Below are 10,433 nucleotides of genomic sequence, written 5' to 3' on the forward strand. Positions count from 1 at the left end.
CTCGTTTCGTAATGTTATTTGGATCTTAAAACCAGTGCTTTAGTGTGTAGAAATCTTGCAGGCACGTTTCCGAAATAGGTAAACAGGAAACAGACTTTTCCTGGAACACCTGCTGCATCCGAAATGAGATTATAGGCAGGCAGGTTCAATTTTATTCAGTTAGAAATTGAGTCCATGCTGGTAAATGCTTATATAACCAAATATACAGTATCTTTCGTTTCTTCAAATTCAGCTGTCTAACCTCTATTCTCTAGTTTGCTCGCCTATTTTATTATGTTTATTAATGTTTAAACACGACATTGTATCATTATTTTTACTGTTAATAATGAAATCTCTTAGATATCTCGAGTTCATTGAGGCATTTTTACTGTAAATTAATCGGTTTGTATTACCTTCACTCACTAAATTGAGGCATTTTTGTTTTTCATAATTGGAGGCGGCCTTGAGTTTTTACTTTAGCTAATACTTCCTATGCACAACTTTTTTGGCAAATAAATACATTGATTGTACTGGCTATTAAGCCACACCTCATCCAAACAAAGCCTTTATGTTTTTAACTATTTGTAATAGCCTTTATGTTTTTAACTATTTGATATACGATTACGGTTGAATTTGTCTTGGAAATTAAAATAAATATGTAGTTAAATAATTTACAAATGAGGTTCTTAAAATAAAATTTTAATTAAAGATGAGTTATAGTTATATAAAAGAAAAAGGTAAAAAATATATGGAGATTAGTAAAGGAGCATAGCTCATTTAGTATACTTCAAGTTTTAGGGGTGGAATGTTGTAAATTCGAACTCATTTTCATACATAAAAGTATATAAAAAATTTATATTAAGGTATTATTTTATATGTGTTTGAAATTATAATTTTACTATTTGAAATAGGTTTACAGTACCACATATATAAAAACTAGAAGGATACTCTCGCTTTGCTTTAGGGAAAAATAAAACTTTAATATATTTAGCATGTCTTACTTAAATTGTTAAACAAAAAATTTATATTTAGATTAATAAAGTTGCAAGTTATTTAGATTATTAAACATCATTTTCAACATGAGTTTTTTCAATGTCCTTATCTACAAACACTCATTCCTCATACATACATGAACTCACATTCTCATTCACAATTCCATTATTAATAAACTCACATTGATAATCTAATCCACAAACAACGTCACAAACATCCAACTCCTCCCTAATAATACGATTACCCACAACTTTAATATGAGAAATTGAATGTTTAGGATTTATGAACTTCCAAGGTTGGTATAGACACCGGGGTCGGAGGACCAATGAAGAAAAATTATAAAAAGGAATTCAAACCAGTCAATCTAAACAAACGATAATCGTTAAAAAAATAAACGATAAGTGGACGGGATAACTCGGGTTGGTCGGATAGGGGTGGCGTCATAAATAAATGTGTCATATCTATTAATGTAAAAATGTTTTTGATAAATTAGGTAGGTGCAAAATAAATTATAAAATCACTTTTGGTTTGTGATTTTTTGGCAATTTGAGGCCTAAATATATATCGGATAAATAATGGTTAGAAGAACTTGACATGTGTCAACGTATTCTATGCTTTGAGAGCTTTCGAACAGTATATTACAAACCCAAATCAAACAAGTGAGTAATGAGAAATTAATTCTCAGTGTACTAAATATGTATTGGGGGGTTTTCACACTTTTTGGATATGTGGGTTTTATTAGTTTTAGGGGGTGTATTTGAATTATTTTGAAAGTTATATAAGTGTATATATAGATGTATTAAATATTATTTTCCTATTTTGGGGGTTTTGATAATTTATTTTATTGTGTAATATATTATTTTCTTTAAATAATTTTAGTATATATATTATTTTCCTTAAATAATTTTGGTCCAATATATGATTTATTTGGTGTATATCTACAAGAAAATCAGTAGTTAGGGACCGAAATTTCGGTCGCAATTCAGTCCCTAAATGGTCTTACTGACCATCTTTCTTGGGTTACCGACCGAATCAATTCGGTAAGTAACTAGCTGGTTGGTAACCAATTAATGACCATTTCATCGATTCGGCCACAAACTTTACGACCAATAATATAGTCGTTAAATATAGTAGCTAAGTTACTAACCAATCTTTACGACTGTTTTTCAGTCCCTAACCCTCATATGAAATGATCATATAAGCTCTCTTTAACGACGGAAAGTCTCATTACTGACAAAATTTCCGTTGTGAATTAAACCAAAGATGTACAACACGATAGATTTCCGACGAAAAAAGAATTATTACCAACGAAAATTTCGTTATTGTGAAACAAAGCAGTGAAACACTAACAGTTATAATATATTAGCGATGCCGCTTGCTGTAAGTAAAATGGTTGCATTTTCATGTTGGAATCAAATATATATATATATATATATAATTATATTTTATTATTGGTTATAAATCAAATTTATTTTTACTAAATTGAATTTATATTAAATTAAACAAGTAAAATTAGTTAGAAAATACTATAACACGTAATTGTAAATAATAAGTAGATTTAACTACCCAAGATGGGATATCATAATAATGTAAAGTTTACATGAACCTTAAAAGCTATAAGCTTCAAAAAAAAAAAAAAATATGTTAAACTAAGTCAAATATAAGCTACCTAATATGGGATATCATGATAATGTAAGGCCTAGATGAACCTTAAAAAGCTATATAAGCTTAAAAAAAAATATTAAGCTAAGTCAAATATCATAATAATCTAAGGTCTAGATGAACCTGAACTCATAGCAGAATCTATCCTTTGTACATCATCCTCGAGTCGAGTGATAGAATGTTGGATTTGCCTCAATAATGGATCCATATACGTCTCTGAATCTTCCATTCGCTCCCTACAATCTCTAACATCATTAGACCCATATACGTCTCTAAATCTTCCATTCGCTCCCTACGATCTCTAACATCATTAGCACCAATGTTCAAATGAATTCCATCATCAGAATGTGGATGCTCCATTTGTTGTCCCTGCACCCGATCTAAATACTCTATAAAACGGGCCCTGTCAGCATTAAAGCTATTAAGTTGTTCTTGTATGCTCCGAATGGTTGGATTTTCAGCACCAGAATTAGAGTTAGATGCCTCGCCAACATATGAAGACGAGGCTCCTGTTGCATTTGAAGGTACGTAATCACCATAGAATTGGGAAGCAGCCATACCTAGCCCAAAAATCCTACTGCCCCTAGTAAGCCCTCTTGCTGCCTTATAGAAGGCTTCTAACTCATTAAGAGTTTGTGCAACTGTCCCAGGCGTCGAGACACTTTGTGTAAGGTCCTCAAATTGTGCCTATATTTATTATTAAACCAAAATACTTAATTAGCATAGCACATTAAAAAGCATGTGTTATAATACACTAAATGCAATTAATTTTACCTAAGTATGCCTAGAGCGATCGTTAACAAATGTAATTCCATCATGTTCATGAGTATGTAACCACAAGAACAGTTGATGAGGAGTAATAGGTTGGTCCATATCTTTTTCCTACAACAATAAAAAAAACACAAAGAAATTACTAGGATTGGGAAACCAATCAACATAAGCATATTGCAGCAGATTCGTGAATTAATATTCTTTCAACAATGTCCACTAAACCAATCAACATAAGTATATTGCAGCAGATTCATGAATTAGAACCCCACAAACTTAGCTAAAGATATAACTCACATCACATCACACTTATAATTATTAAAATAGAACTCAATCTGTATGAAACCATAAAAGTAATATGATAAGAAAAACAAAATAAAGCACTGATTTAAAACCCCACAAACCTAACTAAAGAGATCTCATATCACAGCACACTCATAATTATTAAAATAGAGCTCAATCCGTATGAAACCGAAAAGTAATATGATAAAAAAAATACGAAATAAAACACTAATTTAAAACCCCACAACCTAGCTAAAGAGATAACTCACATCATAACACACTCATAATTATTAAAATAGAGCTCAATCTGCATGAAACCAGAAAGTAATATGATAAAAAAAAATATGAAAGAAAGCACTCATTTAAAACCCCACAAACAGAACCAAAAAATTCAGAGTAAAAAAAACATTAGTGAAAGTTGTGTGATTACTAGTTTTTGTGCAGTTTTAGCAGCAGAACATGAACCTCCAGTGTGGGTTCCTTTTGGTACTCCATCTTTTCCACCACGAGCTTTCTTTGCAATCGCACACCTCCTTCTAAATTCAGCGGAGCTCCACTTACGTGTCCATGCATGCCATACATCGTCCGGGCACCAAATAGGTTGTGTTCCAGCTTTCTGCACATCATTTAAGATGCCCTTATAACGATTTTTAAGTTTGTGAACAAAAGTTTTCTTCATTACATTATTTGAGTATGCCGAATGATTCCACACACACTTTTTCTGCAAAGAAAAATTAACAAAATAATTGATATCTACCACTACAATTATTTTGCTGAATTTAAATTTTTTGAGTCATAATACTTGAAATTCCTCCCAATATTAATTTATAACATTATCTGATATGTATTTAAAAGTGTATGCAGCAACTTGAGGATATTCTTCAAAGATATTTGAAATCACCGTAGCAAGAAGATTATCAATTATCCTGCATGCAATTTCTTTTAAATTGTTCAATTCAAACACAAGATCATAAATTATTTCATTATTCAAGATACAAAATATGATTTCTTTGACTTACTTATAATCTGATGAGAGCACCACAATGAATCTCCCATGTTCATCTCTTGGAGCATCAGCTGTTGCACGTCTACGTGGTGCCTATCGTCGAGGTGCTGTTGTAGTATGAGAAGAAAATGAATTTGCAGCAATAGGGGAATTTGCAGCAATAGGGGAACCTCCAGCTGCATTTGCGCTTCCAGCAACAGGGGAACCTCCAGCTCCATTTGGACTTCCAGCAGCACGGGAGCCTCCAGCAGCCTCGACTAATAGGATAACATATCAACCAATTTTCAATTTATAAAGATATGTATAAAAGTCCTAAAATGAATAACTGATTGATAGTCCATATAACAAATAGTAATTAATCAGATTGTCTACTTACATAATCCCAACGTGGAGGTTGGTGGAGCCGATGGATGAGAATGTGGAGGACCTAGAGGAAATGTAATCGGTCCTTGCAATGATGTGGGTGGGGTAGATGGCTCCTGATTTGATGCATTCTGATTATTCCGATTTAAGTAAGAAGGCAAGCATCTCCGTGGTTTTTGGGTTGCGATTCCCTTCATCTTATTCACATATGCGGGTAACCGGTTACCACCACGTCCATCTTGTCCTCCAAGTGAAACCATCCTGTAAACTAATACAAATGAAATCATCAATAAAGAAATAAAACATACAAGAATGATAATATTGATATGCATCAGGTCATTACAAGCTAAATCACCAATAACAAACATAATAATGTCAACTTTAGCATAAACAAAATTATCAATAACACACAGTAGTTCAATACAAGCTACATCACCCATAACAAACAAAATAAAGTCAACTTTAACACAAACAAAATCATCAATAACACACACCAGTTTAATACAAGCTAAATCACCAATAGCAAGCATAATAATGTCGATTTTAGCATAAACAAAATTATCAATAACACACAGCAGTTCAATACAAGCTACATCACCTATAACAAACAAAATAATGTCAACTTTAGCACAACCAGAATCATCAATAACACACAACAGTTTAATACAAGTTAAATCACCAATAATAAACATAATAATTTCAACTTTAGTACAAACGAAATCATCAATAACGCACAACAACTCTATTGCATTATAAATAAATGAAACAGTTGCAAACTAATCACTGTGATCGTTGCTATGATCATTATCATCGTCTGAATCATCATTGAACTCAGACTCATTATCCGTTTCAGAATAGATAACCTCTTCTTCATCAGTTTCTTCTTGAGGTAGCTCAAAATAAGGATCACTATCTATAGCAGTTAAAGGAATATCTTCAGTTGGAGCTTCAACTTCAATTAATTGAGCCTCTTCTTCTTGAAATGCATCATTGCTACCAGTGACCTTATTCTCGGGTATGTTATAGATCCATCTAGCTTTAACATTGCATGCAACAGCCCAATCAACCTTATCACGCTTCAAAGAAGGATACGAAACAAAATATACTTATGTCACTTGCAACGATAAAATGAATGGCTCATATTTTTAAAAAACCGCTTCCTATTGACTTCAACAATATTGTACCAATAAGGCTGTAATTGAGCCGAGTCGAGCTGAGCTTTGGCATATTCAAGTTCGGCTCGCTATAAAATTAACGAGCTCGAGCCCGAGCCGAGCTTGCTATAAAATTAACGAGCCGATCCCGAGCTGAGCCCGAGTCGAGCCCAAAATCCTCTTTTGGACTTGGTTCATTAAGAAAATTATCTAACCATGAATTGTTTGTGAGTAAATCGTTAATCATATTTGTGAAATTTGCTCGCAAATAACTCTTTAATTGTGTATATAAACAAGCTCACAAGCAAAGTTCGTAAATAAATAAACAAGATGCTTACAAATAGTTCGTATATTACTCATTTATTATATTTGTGAACAAACTCATCTAATAGCAAATGAAATAATATTAAGTTTAGATATTTGTGAACTAACACAAAACTATATAGTTTTCTACAAAACTAAAATTTGTTCATAAATGTTCTAATCGAGTCTGCTCGCGAGATTTACAAACCGAGCTAGTAAATCGTGTTCACGAGCGACTCGTTTACAAATCGAGCCGAGCTTTTATCGAGCCGATTACCGAGCCGCTCATGAGCGGCTCGGCTCATTTACAGCCCTATGTACCGATCATGAACCCAAAAACTGACATTTGGTATAGGGTCATACCACTTGCATTTGAACATTACAGTTTTTTGAGCCGGTAAACCGAGAAAAGAAACTTCAATTATCTCATCAATTTCACCATAATATTCAAATCCATCTCCATAGATAGAAACATCATTGTTAGACGTTGATCGGTCACCACTATGACTTGTTGTGTGAAATCTATATAGTAGGATAACCATTTTTAGTATATAGGATATAGTATTATTTTGATTATTTGAGTAGATTATTTTGGGTTGGCTATTTATTGTCCTTTTCTTTATTAATAGCATTTGACACTTTGGGTATATCACGGGTATTTAATACACATTTAGTTGAATATTTTTGGGACATATTATGTATAATATTAGAGGAAAAGTACAAAAATAAATCTTGTGGTTTGACCCATTTTTGAAATGCACTCCTGTGGTTTAAAAGTTTGCAAGTCGGTGCCTTGAACTTCATTCCGTTAGCAAAGAGGGGTAAAATTGACTAACGGTATTAAAAATCAAAGGAAAAATAGTTAATTTGGTCCTTATATTTAATAATTTTATAAATTAAGCATCCTTATTATCTAACTATCACAAACAAACCCTAAAATAAAAAATAAAAATTCAATTATACCATCTTCTCCATCACTCTTTAGTTTTTTTCTTTCTCTCCCATATTTTTTAATTTTTCTCTCTCTAAAATCAAGTTTCTCTCTTTAATTTGCCTCCGTGAACGTCTTCTTGCTATCGTCGTTGCACAGAATCATCCGCACCATCCTCAATTAGCTAGGCACCATTCGATCGCTGCTGCCTTTGATGATAGCCGGAAGTCTGATGCTCAACGACCTCCTCCTCCCCCTCTTCTATTCCCTCGCTCTGTTTCTCCTTCCGTTGCTTGTCGGAAATCGGACGGCGCATCTCAACATCATCACCTCCGATTCTACAGTACTCCTCAAGTTGGCCCGTCTTCTACCAGTGTAGCTGCTTTTAATAACTCAAGAATCTTCAGAAACAAACAGGGGAGGTTCTCTCTTTGATCTAAGCTATTTAGGTCTAGATCCGAGAAGTTTAATCCCGATCCTTCTGTTTCTGCTGCTGGAATTCCTTCTCGTAATTCAACTCAGGCGGCATCGTCTTCGTCGCCTTCATGGTTCTCTAACATGTTTTCTCCTCGGTGGAAAAAGCATTCTACCGCAGATTCTGATCCAGGGAGATTTAGCATAAGGAGACGGCTGGCTCCATGGAGACGACATCAGATACGGAGACGCCTCGCCGCTGGTCGGAGTGCTGGTGGTAGTACTGGTTTTATGGCTATTCGGAACATCATCTTCTTCGTTAGAGTAGATGACGAGATCCGAGTTCAAGAGAGAAGATAACGTCGTTCTTTGATCTGCAACCATGGCGCTGCCGTCGGCAGATGTTTCTTGTTTCATATAAGGCGCCGGAGTCGACGAAAGAAAAGGAAATGTGAATTATTGATGAAGAAGATAAGGAGAGAAAATAGAAATAGAAAAAGAAAAGGGAGTATTATTGATAGTTGAGAAAGGAGATAGGAGGAGGGACTGAAAAGATTTGAGAAGAGAAATGGTGTATATATATGTGAGGATTTAATGGAAGAAATTATTCAAATGTGATTCCAGAGACAAACTTGATTTTAGAGAGAGAAAAATTAAAAAAGATAAGAGAGAAAGAAAAAAATTAAAGAGTAGTGGAGAAGATGGTATAATTGAATTTTTATTTTTTATTTTGGGGTTTGTTTGTGATAGTTAGATAATAAGGATGCTTAATTTATAAAATTATTAAATATAAGGACCAAACTAACTATTTTTCCTTTGACTTTTAACACCGTTAGTCAATTTTACCCCTCTTTGCTAACGGAATGAAATTCAAGACACCGACTTGCAAACTTTTAAATCACAGGGGTGCACTTCGAAAATGGGCCAAACCACAAAGTTTATTTTTGTACTTTTCCCTAATATTAATATTAGTTAGTTTATGGGTTTTGGGTTATTTTTGGGTTAAGCCTTTGATGTTTTTTTTTATCACCTATTAGTATTATTTGGTGTTTTTATCAATTAATAGTATGTAATATATTTAATTCCTCCACTTTCACTATCTTAAGTATATATTCATATCTTTCTCCAAAAAAAAAAGAGTATATATTCATATCTTTCCTTTTTAGCTAAATAGGATTACCTGTATAGTTTGGGATATTTTGACTCTATTTTCATTATTTTACATGGTATATCGTTATATTGATTATTTTCCTTATATATATATACTAATTACTTGGATATATTTATATAGGGGTAGATAATCTTAGGATGAGTCTTTTTTGATGTTGTATATTTGAGGATGTACTTATGTGTTAGTCAATTAATTGGGTGTAGAGAGTTAATTTTAGAAAAGGGGAATTAAATGAGCTAATTACAAATCTAGCCTAAAAGGGTTCATTTACATATCTAACTCACTTTGCTTCCATCTCACCAAATTAGACACTTTCATCCACTTTGGACAAGAATACCCTTATTTCAATTCACCTTCTTCCTCAGACTCTCAACATCTTCTTCACCATCCCAACCCGACGAAAAGACGGTGGTTTATAGAGAGAAGGGATTATGTTTCGTTCAACCTTTGAAGAATTAGTGTCTGTGGAAGAGGATTAGAATGGAAAGCCCAAAAAAAGAGAAAGAAAAAAATATAACAATTGAACGGCTACGATGTCGCATTTGTGACGAATTCGTCACAAATGCGACAAGAGTTGTCGCATTTGCGACGAAATGCGACAACAGTTGTCACTTTTCGTCGCAAATGCGACAACTGTTGCCGCATTTGTGATGAATGCGACAACTGTTGTCGCATTTGCCATCACAAATGTGACAACAATGGAGTAAAATGGAGGAAAATAAAGGAAATTGAAACGATACCATTACAGATGAAGAAAGACGCAAGACCAACGAGAAAAGCAGACGTATAAGCTAAAAACATACAATTTCTACGGGAAATTGAATATAATACTTCAATAATCTCAAAAATGGCTAACGATTGGTATCAGAAATTGAAGAAGATGAACCGAAGAAGAATTTGAAACGAAGAAGAAGAAGCGGGTGAAGCGGAAGAAGAAGAAGCAAGAGCATATGGATCGATCGAATAGAACTAAGGATAATTTTGTCCAAAGTGGATGAAAGTATCTAATTTGGTGAGATGGAAGCAAAGTGGATTAGATATGCAAATGGACCCTTTTAGTTGGGCTAGAATTGTAATTAGCCCGAATTAAATCATACAAAAGATTTCAACTTGGTTTCTCAATTAAGAGATTTTCAAATACTTTTGAAATGTAAATAAAACATTTTGGTTTCTTTTTCCACTTCAAATGATTTCTAAAAACTCACGTTTTAAAACCTTAATCCGTTCCAACGGCGGATTTAGGCGCACATGTAAATATACGAGAGTTTTAATTGGGTTTTTCTAAATAAAGTGTTGAAAGTTTTTCAAGTGTAAATAAAATGTTTTGATTCAATTTTTATTTCAAAAATGATTTTTTTTGTATAAAATAATAGACTTGTATGTCTAATCACGCTCTTTACGATTAAA

General features: G+C 33.3%; 1 pseudogene; it reads left to right on the forward strand.

Annotated features, from left to right (window-relative positions):
* The first annotated feature begins 7,206 nt into the window (after window positions 1–7,206).
* On the forward strand, window positions 7,207–8,346 carry LOC136236094 (uncharacterized; annotated as a pseudogene).
* The last annotated feature ends 2,087 nt before the right edge of the window (window positions 8,347–10,433 follow it).

This window comes from Euphorbia lathyris, chromosome 7 (assembly GCF_963576675.1).
Source record: "Euphorbia lathyris chromosome 7, ddEupLath1.1, whole genome shotgun sequence".
Classification (NCBI taxonomy): domain Eukaryota; kingdom Viridiplantae; phylum Streptophyta; class Magnoliopsida; order Malpighiales; family Euphorbiaceae; genus Euphorbia; species Euphorbia lathyris.